Source organism: Spea bombifrons, chromosome 9 (genome assembly GCF_027358695.1).
Source record: "Spea bombifrons isolate aSpeBom1 chromosome 9, aSpeBom1.2.pri, whole genome shotgun sequence".
NCBI classification, from domain to species: Eukaryota; Metazoa; Chordata; class Amphibia; order Anura; family Pelobatidae; genus Spea; species Spea bombifrons.
In genome coordinates, this window is record NC_071095.1 from 31,793,873 (window position 1) to 31,811,559 (window position 17,687).

At 41.0% G+C, this 17,687-nt stretch overlaps 1 long non-coding RNA gene across 1 annotated transcript; it reads left to right on the plus strand.

The window, feature by feature from the left end:
• Positions 1-946: 946 nt before the first annotated feature.
• Positions 947-17,332, plus strand: LOC128504478 (uncharacterized). Its single transcript, XR_008355459.1, has 3 exons — positions 947-1,053; positions 8,307-8,391; positions 17,183-17,332. It is a non-coding gene; the product is annotated as an uncharacterized LOC128504478 (long non-coding RNA).
• The last annotated feature ends 355 nt before the right edge of the window (positions 17,333-17,687 follow it).

A 17,687-nucleotide genomic window follows, 5' to 3' on the forward strand; every position in this document is an offset into this window, starting at 1 on the left:
GCAAAGGCTGGTGGTAGAATCTTATGCACGGGAAGGGTTAAAATACTAGCATTTGAAATACCTTGGGGTGTCTAGTTTTAAAAAAATATATGGTTTGATGGGGTAAATTGAATTAGCTGGCTTCAAAGATGGCGCTATTAGGACGTGTGGGCAGTAGGACCAGATGTAAAAGTTCCAAGTTAAAAAATGCGCACAAATCCATACATGGGGGTATCGCTGTACGGGGGAGATGTTGCTGAACACATATTGGGGTCTTGTTTGAAAGTGACGTATACCTGGAGCTGTAAATCCAAACCTGGAGCACAATTTTAGTGATAAAAAAAACACAAAATGAATTACTACCTAACTCAGGACAAATAGTAGAATCTATTTAGCAGGTTTTTTTTTCATTAGCTTTTTTTAGATGAGTAAAAGATTTTTCGGGTAAAAGTAAAAAAAAAAAGTGGTTTGTTTTAATTTTTTTATGGGAAATTAGATATATGATCAAAAAAACGGTATCTGAAGAAAGCCCTTCTTGTCCTGAAAAAAGAAAATATTACAGCTAAGCACGAGCACCGCAAAAGTGTTAACAGCCTTGGTCCCAAAGGGAACAAAAAAAAATATTAAAAAAAGCCTGGTTCTTAAGGGTTAACTAAATGTTGGCCTACACGTAGAAAGCCCTATATGTCTTAGAGAAAACGATATATAGATTGTGTAGGCATACAAAAAAAAGCAAAGGGGAACCGTAGCTAAACGTATCGTAAAAACGCGACAAAAAGCTCTAGAATTTGGGGTAAAGAAGGGGGCAACCCAATTCTAGAGTGGAAAGCTAACGAGTTAAGCCATTCCTATCAGGATACCTCATAACGCTCGACCCTGAAAGCAAGTTGCGCGCGGACAAGGTCTTCCGCTACCGTTCCAGATTGTCGTCGTTGCATATCGCGCGTCCTCATTTTCAATTGGGCGGAGTCAGGTTGCACGTCATATAATTCTCGGATGCCACGGAGATATTGAAAATGGCGGAGCGGTGAAAAATTCAAAAGCAGCACAGGGCCCCGTAGCGAAAAAAGGACGGTAGGTGTACGGGGGGTTTTTAAGGCTTGGCTCGTACACGTCGTGTTTATGTTGTAAACAACGATTGGGACCTTTTAGCGGATCATCTTCATATAAATGGCAGTATAGCGGTCCATTTAAATTCCCAAAATAACACGATTATTAGTGGATTCGAGTCTTTCTGTTAAACATCTATTTTTGGTTAATCTGCTGATTAACTGAAATAATGTTTACGTTTTATTTTGCGAAGTACTCTTTTAGGTGATGTTCCGTGTTAATTTCTTCGTGGGCATTTTTAGGAGTGACCATTGAATAGAGATGACTATTCTGTAAGGTGCTGCTACACCTGACTGAACGGTTAAGGTCTTATCAGTGACAAGCTGACAAACTACCGCTAATATCATTAAGGTGTCATTGAAGCGACAAGAAAGTCTAATATACCAGAAAGAGGTGACTTTCCCCCCCCAATAAATAAAGTTTTTAGCAAATGGGTAGGTACACAGGGTAGGACCCCCCACCATAGGTGTTTATTACATGGGATGTAAGTATCATCATTACAAACACAAAGCATGTTAACCCGTTAATGATGGCATATATGTAATGCATACACACACACACACACACACACGCGTCACAACGTACCAGTGTTTAACCCCTTTACGCCTTTTTTGTTTTCTTTTTAAATGATGATCATCAGGCTCCCTTGAACGATAGTGTACCGGCACTCGCTGTAAGCGCATTTATGCACGTAGAATGTCAGTAGACAGGCTGATTTACTGTGTAGCGACAGTGATGTCCTTGCTGCTGCAACAAAGTCAGGATGTACCTGTATTGCATAATGGGTTTCTTGCCGCAGGGCTTAAGGATGCACAGGCTGATCTGTATCTTGATTAACCTCTATTAACCATTTCAGCCCCCTTAGGGCATATTGGTATGACTTTAAGACCTGTGGCAAGAAGCCCATTAGTATGTCCTGACTTTGTTGCAGCATCTCTCTGTCGCTACAAGCATACTGCCGGGCTCAAAATGCATTGTTTTCAATGGGTTTAGGGACCGCCCATTGTCCTTAAGGGGTTAATAAAGAATTGATACATTAGTAAAACCATTAATCCACTTAAAAAGATGATATTTTAATACAGGGGTTGACAAATCTGGGTTGGACCTAGGAGCCAGCCAAAAAAAAAAATTAAAAAAAATCTATGTTTTTGTTTTCATTTATTTAACCCCTACAGTCCATGGGGTTTTTGGTACCTCAGGTGATTACCTCCTGATTTCAGAAATACTTAATTTACTTTCCCAGCACTTATAGGGAACATACTTTAAGGTGTACATCATTCTTTACAAAGCCGTACAATTTGTACATTTGGTATGATGGGATTGCAACACTAATTTTACCCAAATAAACCAAAAATACTAAAGACTATTGTATGAGGAGTATTTTGGGCACTCTTCATGCAGCTATTTGGCCACCTATCATTGTCAATGGTGGCCGCAGAAATTATTTCCTGCACTTTTTTTTTCCACCAACAATTCTGTGTTGCTTAGATTTTTTTGCTCCGGATATGTGTTGCAGCAGAGAAACCCGGACTAATTTGTTTAGCTGCATCTCCTGATTACTGAAATACCCCACATACTTTAGTTTTTTTTCTTTCTAGAGGGCCATATCCATCCCTTACATATAAGGTAGTACAGGGCTCGACAAATCCCAGGTCAGAGAATGTTGTCCTGTGCCTAGGTTTTGTCAGCCTCTTACATCCAGAAAAAATTGTGGATGTAAGAGGCTGAGTCACCACATGGGGGCGCTGCTGCTGCTGTCTGCCCAGGAGTCTGGGCAGACAGCACAGCCACTCAGAGCCCGCCCCCGAGCCTGAGATCACTCCCACGGAGTGAGCCTGTAGGCTGAAAACCAGCAATTGCATTTTCAGCTGCCACAGGGAGCTTCAGGAAAGTGGGTTGTGTGTTTATTGGGTCCCCACACAAGTGTGGTTACCTGACACAACACCCCCCAGCTGCCTGATCGCTCCATGAGAACGACAGTGCAGCGTTAACCCCTTCAATGCCGCGATCGCGGCATTTGGGGGTTAATTCCCGTTTTGTATGGGGCTCTGCTGCTGGTGGTCTACCTGGATGTAAATGGGGGGCAGGGGGCTTGTACCTTTTTTAGATGTTGTGCTATGGCAATGGGATGTAAGGGTTTTAATTTTTTTTTTTTTTTACTGTTATCAGTGCAGTATGGTTAAAGGTCCTCTTAGGGACCTTTCGAATATGTTATTAATCCCAGTGATGTCACAATGACAGCACTTAGCTCACTTTGTTTATTTTTTTATTGTATTTTAGTGATTTTGTTTTTTTAAAAAAAAAGAAAATCATTAACACTTTTTTGTTTTCTTGTTTCATTTTTCAGCTTGTGAAGAGTGAGAAACATGGCTTCCTCACTCTCCTCCGTGCAATTTCCCCCCTGCACCGATCACACTGTGGTATCCATGCAAGTCCCCATAGACTTGCACAGAGAGCACAGTGTCTGTGATCAGTGCCTCATTAGAGTGATTGGATATCCCTGCAGGGGATATCCTGTCCTCCGATGACCTTCCAGGTGACGCTGACAGCCGTTACAAGAGATCGGGAAGCAGCGATGCTGGCTTCTGCTGACGGGGGGGGGGGGGGGAGTCCAGGCTGTCAAACGAGGAAAGGGAATGTGTCCCTGCCACTGCAAGAAGGTCAGAAGCACTATTTATACACAGACACTACTTGCAATTTAAAAAAATCCACAGGTCTGGGAAATCTTTAATTGCCATTTTAGCCTTTAGGAAAAGTGTTTTTTTTTTCTTTTTTTTTTTTTCCCAAGGTGGACCAAACAATTGGAAAGGGGATTCATCATAAAAAATGACTTTACCCCAGTTCTCAGCAGTCCAATCCCTGTACCTTTTGCACAGGGATTTCCTGGAGGGAAATGGCTTCCGATCTCTCTGATGAGGCACAGATACTGCGATCTCTATGCAAGTCTGCATAGAAATCCATGGAAAAATGTAATTAATCAGAAGCGGTCCCTGGTGCCAAAATGGTTGGGGACCGCTGCTCTACACTACCTTCCTGGCTCATCCACTCTTAACCTGCTGTTCATGGACACTCCAGGCAGTCTACACTGACAAGCTGCGTTGGGTGTTAACACTGTAAACTGACTTACCCCACACACGCTTATTTTGATCCTGTATACTGACTCGCACATGTTTTAACTAGGGCTGCAACTAACGATTATTTTAATAATCGATTAGTTGGCCGATTATTTTTTCGATTAATCGGATAAAAAAAATGAATGTAAATTTTTCATTTATTTAAAATAATTTACTAAACAAATGATGTTAAATACAAACAGCAGAATAAAAAAAACTTTGATAATACATTTCTTGTCTTTATTTCCCAACCAGCCCCCCAATATATGCACATTTGAGCCCAGGCTTGCTACGCTGCCTCCCAGACATGCCATGCTGCCCCCCCCCACATATGCCACGCTGCCTACCACAGCACTCCACGCTGCCTCCCACATATACCACGCTGCCTCCCACATCTGCCACTCCACGCTGCCTCCCACATCTGCCACTCCACGCTGCCTCCCACATCTGCCACTCTACGCTGCCTCCCACATCTGCCACGCCACGCTGCCTCCCACATCTGCCACTCCACTCTACCCCCCACATGCCACTGTGCCTGATACGCCTTATACCCCCTGAAACACCACTCCATCCTCCCCAGACATGCCACCCTGCCCTCCCCACATATGCCACGCCATGCTGCCTCCCACATCTGCCACTCCACGCTGCCTCCCACATCTGCCACTGTGCCTGATACGCCTTATATCCCCACTCCATCCTCCCCAGACATGCCACCCTGCCTCCCAGACATGCCACTTCTCTACCCCCAGATATGCCACTCTACCCCCAGATATGCCTTATACACCCTGATACACCACTCCGCCCTCCCCAGACATGCCACACTGCCCTCCCCACATATGCCTTATATACTGTATATGCCTTATACCCCCAGATATGTCACTTCACTGCCCCCAGGATTTAGATTCCCCTAAATTAACCCTAAACTCCCCATTAACCATCACTGCCCCTAAATTAACCCTTAACACCCCCTTAACCACAGCATCCCCTAAATTAACCCTAAAGACCCCATCAACCACAGCATCCCCTAAATTAACCCTAAACACACCATTAACCACAACTGCCTCAAATTAACCCCAAACACCCCATTAACCACAACTGCCTCAAATTAACCCCAAACACCCCATTAACCACAGCTGCTCCTTAATTAACCCTAAACACCCTATTAACATAACTGCCCCTAAATTAACCCTAAACACCCAATTAACCATAACTGCCCCTAAATTAACCCTAAACACCCCACTAACCATAACTGCCCCTAAATTAACCCCCACCTCCCCTAACTTTCAGTAGCCCAAATATATATATATATATACACATACTTACAGTTAGATGAGTGTCACAGCCATGTGGTTCTGGCCTGGAGAAGGAAGGGGCGGGGCCAGTTGTCACAGTGATTACAGGGAGGGGGAGTAAGTAGGAGCTGCTGCTGTGAGACGGTGAGTCAGACTAAACGGATTATATAATGAGGGGGATTTTTCAGAGCGTTTGCTCTGAAAAAACCCTCATTTCATAATCGATAATAATCGATTCAACTAATCGATAATGAAATTCGTTGCCAACGAATTTCATTATCGATTATTATCGATTTTATCGATTAGTTGTTGCAGCCCTAGTTTTAACCCTGTACACCCACAGTCACATAATCATTTTAACCAAGGATAGGTACAGACATGGTTTATGGCTGTCAAGGGTTATTTGATTTGTTAACCCAATTACATGTATCTATTTTAAAGTTATAGCCTTGCACGATATCAATGGTTCACTATTACTTATAGAAAACATATTTTTTTTTATTGTAAAAATACAGAATAGCAACAGCAATTTGAATGAGCAAGATTAAAACGAAGTTCAAAAATAATAGTTTGAGTAATGTTACCTTGAACAAGTACTGGGGGGAAAACCGAACAACCATTATTTCTAGAACGTTCATCGTTTGAATACATTCTTAACAACGCAATCAATCAAATAAAAAAATGAATGTGATAGAAGATTAAATGCATGTGTTGGGGGGGGAAGCTGATCTATATCAATAAAAGAAAAACGTATAAAGCGCCTATAGTAAATGTTACTCTACCTAAAACCCTGATGTGGTGGACATTTTCAGTTGATCCTTTGCTGAGACCATCAATTTATTTTTATTTAAAACAATACTAAAAGCGCCCCTGGGTTAAACCTGTATTACAGTGACTCTATACCCTTTAGGCCAAAATAGGAATAGTATGGATGGACTGTCAACATACATACATACACACACTTATACACTGCCCATACGCACACACATATAAACTGCGCTTAGAAATGTCTGGCCAAACACATCTACTTTTGCGTGCACATTCATGCCTGCCTTTATATAAAAACACACACCACGCTGGCTCACACTTGCCCATCCAACCAAACGCTTGCCTTAACACACACGCTCTTTCCTGTGTGATTCGAGCAGTTAAATTAACGTTCCAAAATGCTACCAGCTGGTCTATTGTGACCTTGCAAGTGCCCTCCGCTCTAAAGACACCCCACTTACGTCATGTGGCCCACAGCAAACACAGATCAAATGGCAAAACAGTTAGGAAGTCCTTTTTTTTTTTTTTTTTTTTTTTTTTTTTACACACACATGTCAAGAGACTTTTTGGGGCAGATGCTGCATCTGTAACAAGATATATAACATAAAAAAATGTTCCTCTCCCCTTGTGCACGTAGATACTACATATGTATGGTGTGTGAGTGTTAAATGGTCACAAAACGCCCTTAAATCATGAGTGCAAATCGGTTTTAACATATCAATGTGAACCAACGAAACCCCAAATCTAATGGGAGTACTGGGGATTGAGGTTTCTTTCTTATACCTTTTCACATTTCTTGCACGTTCCTCCCCTGGATTTGGGGAAATTTGGTGTCTCCAATTTCCCTGAGTTTGGGGGGCATCTTTTTAAACTGTTTTTTTTTATTTTCGGGCAGAAGAATCGTTTATTTTGAATACATATTGTTTTAAACTTTGCCTGTGCTCTGCATGTACTGGTTGCAATGTACCTTGATCTTTTGGATGAGCTGTTATGTATTTGCCGCCATGTATTGTAACATTCTTTTAACATGTGAAAATCTCAATAAAAATCTTAAAAATGGCTTTTGTTTCTCTCCTTTGCTGCATTTGGGGGCATTTTATAAATGTGATTTTTGATGTCTTTCCTTCTTAGGTTTAGGACTAATTTTAAATAACATAATCTAGGTGTTAGTGGATAGCATAAAGAGTAACACTAGGGTATTGTTAGTGGATAGTTATAGGTATGGTTAGAAGGTTACAGTACTATATTAAAGTGATCGGGATTAGGACCAGATTAGATCACTGACTATTGATTATAAGACAGGTCAATGATTAGTGACAAAAAAAATCAGTGGTCACATTGCATTTTATTAGGTTAAAGATATATTCTACAAAAAATGTTTAAAATAAAATCGCATCAGACACAATCACAACATTGAAGGGGAGTGATAAAGCAGCATGGGGTGGTTGGGGCTGTTCGTGAAGAGAAATGATTAGCACTGTCGCAGAAGCTGCCTATGGTATGGTAAACTGGCGTTCGTGGGGCTGACCCTGCATGTTTTATTTCTGCTCTTCTGGAACACACTATGGAGCAGATGAGATTACACACACAGTCTTATATTATATAGTACATATCGTATACACACAGTCACAAACACTTTAAATGCGTTTTTTATTTATATTTACACTGAGTGATTCACCTACACATAAAATACGTTTTATATAATCTATATCAGATATAACGTACATTTTATATTCTATATTAGGAATCCTTGGTAATTTTTATCCTTCAAGCCCATTTACCATTATCAGGAACGATTAAGAGATATCAATATGTATAGCTTGGAAGAAAGAAGAGCAAAATGAGATGTGATATAGGGATAATCAGTCCCGAATAAGACTAAGCACTGATTAAGGTCTGAGTCTTTACATCAGGAAAAAATGGTCAGAATCGATAGGTCGAAAGATTTTGATAGCAGATAAAAACCAATTTTGTGTTGGGTGTTGGTGTTTTTTGTTTGTTTAATTTGCAATTGACCCTTTTTTTTTTTTAATTTCTTTTTTAGGGTCTGGAGTACTAAATCGAAGGAAACGAGAATAATGACATTATTTAAGAAAGGAACAAATTATGATTCTGGAAATTACAGATCGGTAAGCATAACATTTATAGTGGGAAGGCTTTTTTATTTTATTTATTTTTTTAAGATATGCTACTCAGGAAGTTGTTCAATGCAACAAAATCAACAGCACGGGTCAACTTGGTTTTATTAGTAACTGACTTGCTCAATTACCCTTTTTTGTAAAACTGTAAACCACTATATGGACCAGGAAGATGCAGTGGATGTATTTTAATAGGATCTAACACTTTTGGTACTATGACACAAAAAAGGTTACTATGTAGATCTAAACCCATAGGTCTTTTGTTTTACATATTTGGAAATTACAGGGGGCTACACAATTATTGGCAGTTTCAATATGAGTGCCCGTGACAACCACCGATGTCAGGGGAGCTGGCCGTTGTATCCCAGTTGCTACAGCAATTGGCATGTTTATCTGTAATTTTCTTATTTCCTGTTTATTGAACCCACACACGTTGTGTGTGATATTTTTTTTTTTTTTTGAGACAAGGGCTTTTGTTAGATGTCATTATTTTGATTGTATCATATAATTTACTATGAAAAAAAGTGTAAAATATGGTGAAAAATTGAGGGGGAAAAAAGGACTGAATGAAGAAAACCTGCTAAATAGATTCCACTATTTGTCTTGAGTTTAGAAATACCCAATGTTTTTGTTTTTTGGCTTTTTTTTTCTCCACGTTATGGGGCAAAAAGTAATGTGTTTTTCCAAATCTGGTAATTCAGCCCCCATTTGTTATTTCAAGTATCTTTGAAGCCGACCAATGCAATTTACCCCATCAAACCATATATTTCTGAAGATTAGACACCCCACGGTAACTCATATGCTAGTATTTTAACTCTTTCAATGAACTAATTCTACCACCAGTCTTTGCCAAGCTTTGTGGTGGTTTATTTATCCCCCCCCCCACACACACACACACACATTTTATTTTGGTATGAATTTACAGCTCCTGGTATAAGTCACTGTCACACAACACCCCAATATGTGGTGACATTTGGTGATGCCAATGCCCTATTTAGTACATCTTTGAGCCTGGCCAATTCAACGTGCCCAATAAAACCATATATTTTTGAAAACTAGACGGCCCCAGGTGATTCAAATTCTGGTATTTTAACTCTAACATGCATTTTACTGCCAGCCTTTGTCAAAGTTTGCAGTAGTACTCTTTTGTGTGTATTTTTCCCACATGCGTTGTACAGGTATGAATTTACCGCTCCTGGTATATGTTGCTGTCACACGACACCCCAATATGTGTTCAGCAACATGCATGGGTTTGTGTGGGGACTAAAAGGCCCCATTTGGGACGTTTGCATTTTTTAAATTGGAAATTTGACATGTGGTCATCCTTCTCCCTGTGTTAACTGGGACATTGTTGAACCCGGCCAATTCAATTTACCCCATCAAATCATACATTTTTTAAAAGTAGATGCCCCATGGGCCTTGAACATGCCAGTATTTTAACTATTTCAATGTGAGAATTGTTTAAAGATATAGTGCTAATTATAGGACTTGGCCATAAAATATATATTTACATATATCTATATATATATATCAGATTTTTGGCTCACATTTCTGGGACTGGAAGGTTCCTCTACCATTAGTGGAAAATTATTGTTACCATTTAAAAAGAAAAAATATATATATAATATTATATATTTTTTTTAAATGTATTTTACTTATCACATTGTGATGAGAAAGCTGGGCTCCATTGATTCCAGGTACTGCATTCAACCTGCAAGGGAGGCCAGAGTTTGTTAACTTGGTTATTTTTTTAAAGGACATGCCTATCGAGGCATTTCAGCAACTCCATTGAAGCAACCTCCTCCTAAGCTCTTTTAAAACATGCATTGTATGGCGGATGTTGGCGCCCCAGTGAGGGGCCAGATATGGCCTCTGATGGTGATCTAGGTGTTGCTGAATGCTTCAACGTTGAGGCATTACAGCAACACCGCTTGGGTGCAGAAAGCGACCGTAGATGGCTTTCTAAAGCCAAGATGGTCAATTGTTGCTAACTGAATGTTTTTGCAGGACATTGTGCTCGCTTACCTCAGATATGCACTTGTTCCAGGGAGCTGAAAAGTTTCTTTGGGCAGCAGACCTTTCTTTCTGTAAGCACGTCACATCCGGCGCTCACCGGGGTCACATAGCTGCGTGAAGGCGGAGGATGCAGAGCGCGTAGCAGAAGCAGAGACAAGATCGTGGGGGAGGTGAAGCGAGCTGACAGCTTAACAACAAATCGATCATTTGACTAATCAATAATGAAAATAGTTGACAGCAATTTTCGTTATCAATTTTATCGACTCGTTGTTGCAGCCCTAAACCAAAGCACATCTTTAAGTCCTGTAATCTGTGTTGCATGCATGCACTCTTAGCTGTCGAACATAGAGGCTACTTTAACCCCTTATAAGGCCTTAACGTTAGGGATTCTGTAACCATGTATGACCATATATTGTTTGGCCTGCACTAGGTCAAAGTACCCCAAGTATAGTGATAAATGTTTGTTTTTTTAATCACTATATTGCTTACCAAAGAGCAATTTTAAACCCAATGACACTCTCATGCAATTTAAAGCCTTCTCTGGAGACCATTAATGAGGCGGGTTTGGTCAGAACATTACATTTATTTATAAAGCGCCGGCAGATTCCGCAGTGCTGTTACAATCAGTAGAACAAATTTCACATACAAAAATACATACAATAACAAACTGGTACAAAAGGTGAAGAGGGCCCTACTCTTGCGAGCTTACAATCTAGTTGGTGGTTGAGGGGGAAGTGAGACAATAGGAGAGGACTGCTTGGATGGAGATGTGTTGACCTGGTTCCGATGATGTCGTAGCCGCTTTCTGCAGTGGTAGCTGGTATGTCGTTTCCCTCCCGTTCAACTCCAGTGTAACTCTGAAATAGCCACTTAAAAGGAGGCCACATGGAAAGAGGCCACAGCAGCTACGTTTCCAAGTGAGGCCTGGAAATGTATAGGGCTGCCTCACAAGTGGTCAGATAAGGTAATTGCATACAGGAGGCAGATGTTTCACACCTTGGCTTAGAATGCAAAAAAAAACAGAATGTTGCAGAATCTTGTAATACCTTTTTTATTTGACTAACAGTATTTAAAATAATAGACGAGCTAGTCTCTATTATCTCTAGTATTTTAAATACTGTTAGTTCAATTAAAAGGTATTACAAGATTCTGCAACATTCAGCATTCAACATTTTTTTGCATTCTTATACACTGGACTAATACGGCTACCCCAAACTACAGGAATGCAATTAACCCTTCGATAGCAGCAGGGAACGGAGACGGGCAGAAGCTGAAGATGAGGGGTTCAAATGAAATATGGGATATTCATACCAGGTGGAAAACAGAACATGCACAACAAAAAAAATATAGAGAAAAGGGACCCTGCCCAACTAGTCTTCTGAAATACTCACCCTAGCCTTTACAAAAATAGAGCAGAGTTCGCTAAAAACTGTAAACTTCTCAGATCCTCTTAAAATAAAAAGAAAAGGCAGTGGTAAAACCCCTCCAAACAAGTTTAGTCAGAGTGGCAAATGATCTCCTTATGTTGAGAGACAAAAGTGATTACTCAATCCTCTTTGTGCATGCATTTCGGCTAAAAGAGCAATATTGCAAATGTGTTTTGTAAACCTCAAGGGGTAAATGTTTTGACATGGTTTATGCAGCGAACACACTGTAATCACCATGGATAAAATACCGTATTTGGTCAATTATGGGGCAGAGTGACATATAGGGAGGTATAAGGCATTTCAGGAGGCAGAGTGGCGTATAGAGGGTTAAAAGGCATTTCTGGAGGCAGAGTGGCAAAAAGGGGGTAAAAATGCATATGTGGAGGCAGAGTGGCATTAAGGGGGGTTAAAAAGCATACCATAGAGCACTCTGCTTACAGAAATGCCTTATGCCCCACAAAAAAAAAAAAAACAACTTACCGGTGCTTCTGACTCCCTGGTGTGTTGTCCAGGCAGCGGGTAGACATCTACGCGATTCGCGTAGGCAACTTCCGCTGCAGCCGGAAGGAGGTGCCGTTAGCAGCGGAGTTTCCCTGCGTCCATCGCACATACACCGTCTGACTATCAGAGAATTCCCTGCACCGGTGCGGGGAACTCTCCTCGTGTAGACGTCTACCCGCTGCCCGGACAACACACCGGGGAGTCAGAAGCACCGGTAAGTTTGGGGGGGGGTTACCAGACAGGAGGATCCAGGTCCCCAGTAGCGCTGTGGGGGATCTGGATCTAAGTCTCATAGTCGGAGCTCTGTTTGAGGTCTGATTAGAAGACGAGGGGTATTTTTCAGAGCATTTGCTCTGAAAAAACATCGTCTTATAATTGAGCAAATACGGTATTTCAGACATCAAATGGACATCAAATAATCCATATGGTATGCTGATCTTCTCACGTGCCATCTAATACTGTATCTGTAACCTTGTTGTAATATCCTTTTTGATATATTTTTACTGCCAGTTAATAATAAGGATATTATAGCATCTCTGGGTATTCATATTTTTAAGTTAACTGTATTCTTGAATCAAATACTTGGTTGTACTGCTGGTCTTATAAAAATTATGGATTATCATTTTGTTAAATGTAAACATCACAGGCCACTCCCACAACTATGTGGCTTTGCGTGATTTGTAAGGTATCATGTGCCTCTTCACAAGGTTTGCTCTTCAGGGATGTTCTATCTGTGTGTGTGTGTAATTGCCCCACTGTTCGTGGTATTGGATGTTCTAACATGCAAATGACCTCTACTGTGTGGGGCTGCAATGCACTTTAAATATGACAACAGGGTTAATTAGCTAAGTATAGTTATATAGCTTGTAACTTAGGCGTCTGACATCAACATGTACAGATCACTGTGCGAAATAGATAAGGAAACGCCGAAGCACATAAGAACAACATGACAAAGTGTCTCTGCTTAAAGTGCCTGGCCAGCACTGTAGAACAGAGGGCCAGCCTGCGTCACAGAAGAGATAAACACCATGACAAACTTTGAAGCCTTACCTGCGGTGTTGGCAAGAACATGCACAGGCAGCCCAGGATGGATCCAGGGATCCTTGCATCCAAGACAAGTGGCTCTTTGAAAAGACTGTTCTTTCCCAGTCCCTGCTGAGTCACGAGTCAATCAGCTAGAGGAGTGATAAATACTTGGCTCCGTGATGAATTGCTGCAGGGGTGTCCAACCTGCAGCCCTCCAGCTGCTGCAGCACTACATCTCCCATATTCCTCAGCCAGTCCCTTAGCTGAAAGAGCATTATGGGAGATGTAGTCCTGCAGCAACTGGAGGGCTACTGGTTGAACACCCCTGTATTACTCTATTTTACATTTGACACTATAGCATTGATTGCTGTGATATTGATTGATTGCTTAACTAGTTTTACATACACACACACACACACACTTTTATCTGCTGTAGTAAGAGTTCTGTATTAAAGTTTTGCTTGATCAAATTGCTGTGTGTTGTTGCTGTCAAATTGCTGTCATTCCGTATCCTCATGGATTGGGCAAAAAAGGCTTAATGGATAAATATTAAAAACAAACAAAAAAAAAAAACACACACCAATGTTTAAATAGGGTGTTTTTTTTTGTTTTGTTTTAATTTTATTTTTTTTTTTCATTTTACAAATTGTATTTTTACTCTACCAAAGTTGCATTTTAATGTGTTTTAAAAATAAAATAAAAAACTAAAAATTGTCAATGGCCCAGTAGGAGTACTTGGTTTTTATATAAACATAGGTGAAAAAACACTGAGAATGTTCTGCCTGGAGGCATAAATCTGAGTTGAATAAATATATTTTTGATACCACTATGCAAGATGTATTCACTTTTTTTTATTTTTTATTTTTTTTTAAGGGTTTAGTATTCCTAAAAAAAAAAAAAATATATATATATATTTATTAACCCCTTAACATCCAATGATTGGCCAGGCATGTCACACAAAAACGGTGAGGCTTGCACGTGATTTCATTAAACAAGCTTAGAAATTGAACGGGCAGAGACACATTTTCGTGGAACTCTGGGTCAGGTTGTCTGGGGCAGTTTGCACAAAGTGTTTCATTGTGTGAGGGTGTTTTGTAGCTCTTTGTTGGGGATTTGTGTGCGGTTTAGCCAGGTCATGGAGCGCGTCTGTGTCCAGTTTCTGGTCCCATAGCCTGGTAATATTTTATAGGATGTTTTTTAAGTTCTAGCCGAACTGAATGTGGCTGCAGCTCGAGCCCTTCAAAGGGACAATCATGTAACCAGTCGGCAGCCTCACTACAGGGCGGGAATAACACAGGCGGGGGAAACTCGTTGTATCCCTTAATCTCCTCACTTTATCCATTGCCTGTGTACTCCCCGAGCCGATGGGATTTGGGGTTGGGTTCGGTGTGCATTGAGAACATCTGAAGGATCTATATAAGTTCTATGTGTTTGTAATAAAGGTGGTTTTACTGCACGAATTGTGGTCTGACTGATCCATGGATAGCAGGAGCTACCTTTTTATGAGGGGACTGACTGGTGATTCCTCAGCCCTCAAACAAGGGTACCCAACCTTGCGTATGGTGACCCTGTAACATCAACATCTGCCATACACTGTATGGCAGCCGACGCCAGTCTTAAAAGTTGTGAACTTCAATGGTGTAGCTGAAATGCCTCGATAGCAGTCCAGAAATAATTAAATAGAAGTTTATTATTATGAGTAAGTGCTAAAATTAGCGCTGTATCTTCCTAAAAATCTTGACATAGAGTTTAAATAAAAGCATTTCAAATACTCAAGGGGTGTCTGGGGTAAGATTTGATGGGGTAAATTGGAGTTGCCGGGTTTGATGATGTTGCTGAACACAAGGTGTAAATCCATATCTGAAGTGCAATTTTTGTGATTAAAAACACAAAATAAATTACTTCTACAATGTTTTTTTTACAAAAGGTTGTGGTAGAATTAGTGCATGGAAATGATTAAAATACTTGCATTTAAAATACCCTGGGTTGTCTAGTTTAAAAAAAAAATATATGGTATGATTGGGTATGGCTGGCTTTAAAGATACCCGAAATAGCACATGAGGCAGAATGACCAGATTTGGAAAAAATTGGTTTTAAAATAGCAAAACGCTACTTGTACTTATTGCCAAATAACTTGCAGAACAAAAGCATCAAACAAATGGTAGTATCTATTTAGCAGATTTTTTCATAAGCTTTTTTTGGTTGAAAAAAGGACAAATAGTAGGATCTATTTAGCAGGTTTTTCATTACCTTTTTTGGTAAAAGTCTTGTTTTTTTTTCTTCTTTCAAATAAAAATGCGAAATTTTGTTTTCAATTTTCATCATATTTTATTTATTTGTTTTTAATAGAAAATTAGATGTGGAAAAAATGGTATGTGAAGAAAGCCCTTATTGCCCTGAAAAAAAACCCAAACTGTATAACGTGTGGCTACACTAAATGGGTGAGGAGAGAATTATAGTTTAACCCGAGCACCACAAAAATGTTAAAACAGCCTCGGCCCCAAAGGGTACAAAAAAACAAAAATTAATCTGGTCCTTAAGGGGTTAAAGTACTCTGAATACTGTAATATGCATTCTTCCACAAAAAATAAAGCACTTACTGAAGTTAGTTATTCAGCAGCTTCCTCCTCTTCCAACTTTTTTTTTTTTTTTGCTGCTGATTGCTTGAATCAGTCAACTGGTGTGCAGAATGTGCTCCCACTGAAACTCATAATATGTGCATGGTTGTTCCGAGCCAGCACTGGAGCTGTCTGTCACGCGCAGAGAGATGTGCCCAGCAGATTGAATAAAGTAGCTCTATACTACCGTATTGGCTCGGATATAGGCCGCACCCGAATATAGGCCGCACCCTAAAAGTTTGGTGCTTTTTTTAAAGAAAAAGTTTTTTTAATAGATATGCTGCCACTCTGTCCCCCCCGAGATATGCTGCCACTCTGCCCCCCCGAGATATGCTGCCACTGTCCTCCCCACCCCGAAATATGCTGCCACTTTCCGCCCCCCCCCGACTTACCAGAGCAGACTCCCGGGTGTCTTGCGGGGGACATCTACGCAATAAAACTTCTGGTGCCGGCACTCAGCGGATGTGCCGGCACCGGAAGTTGTATACGCGTATTGCGTAGATGTCTTCCACCGGCCCCGCAAGACACCCAGGAGTCTGCTCTGGTAAGTCTTGGGGGCAGAGGTAAAACGCATCGTGCGGACGTTCACCGGCTGCGGCGATGCGCGTAAACGACATCCGTTGCCGGCACGTCTGCACGATGTGCTTTAACACTCTCCCTTGCCGGGACTCCCCTTGTGGGAATTCCCGGCAAGGGAGATTGTTAAAGCACATCGTGTAGACGTGCCGGCAGCGGAGGTTGTTGACGCACGCATCGCTGCAGCCGGTGAACGTCTGCGCGATGCGCTTAGACAACCTCCCGTGCCGGCACTCCCCCCGTGGAAAGTGCCGGCAGGGGAGGCTGTCTGAGCGTATCCGAGAGTAGGATACGGGTCCCCTGCACCACTGCGGGGGATCTGTATCCTAACCCCCCTGCCAGCCCGGCGCCCAGAACTGCATGTCCCGGGCGTCGGGCGCTAGACCCCGAATATAGGCCACACCCCCACTTTAAAGACTTAAAGTGGGGGGGGGGAGTGCGGCCTATATTCGAGCCAATACGGTATTTTATACCTTAGTGAACGGACTGCTATTCCCCTGTACACCTTGTCAGAAATTGGTTTGGTTTTTTTTTCCCCAGCCCTCTAAAACTAATGGTTGCAAAAGGAGCGGTGCTCTAACTAGATTTATTTATTTTATGTTTTATCCTTCCATCTAGGAGTTTTATGATACATGAAACCCTCTGAAGCCAAAGGCTTGTACCCGGATGAAACTTGATCTCCTTCAACATGTGGAGTCTGTTCATTTTCTTGAAGTATTATCTCAACAAATGATTTTTATGCATTTAGAGCAACCAGCTCTGTGGAACGTTAACTTAACAGACGTGATTAACAAAAATACCTGGTGCTTTATGACCGCCTATTCAAGAAACCTTTTGGTTTTTGACTGAAAGTTGCTCATGCATCATGTCTGTTCCATGATAAAGTTATGTATCCATGTTTGACAATTCATGACAAATGGGGCTGCCTTTATTATTAAGACGTTCCTTCATAAAATATGTATTTAATTTCTTGCTCAATGCATGAAGAATATTACTTATGAAAAAGGCAAAAACTGCACCTGCTAAAGGGAAAATAGACTAAAAACCTGCACATCATGATTTCTGAAAAATTGTTTTTAGGATTTATGTCTTGTGTATTGCATATGTATTAATGCCATGCTTT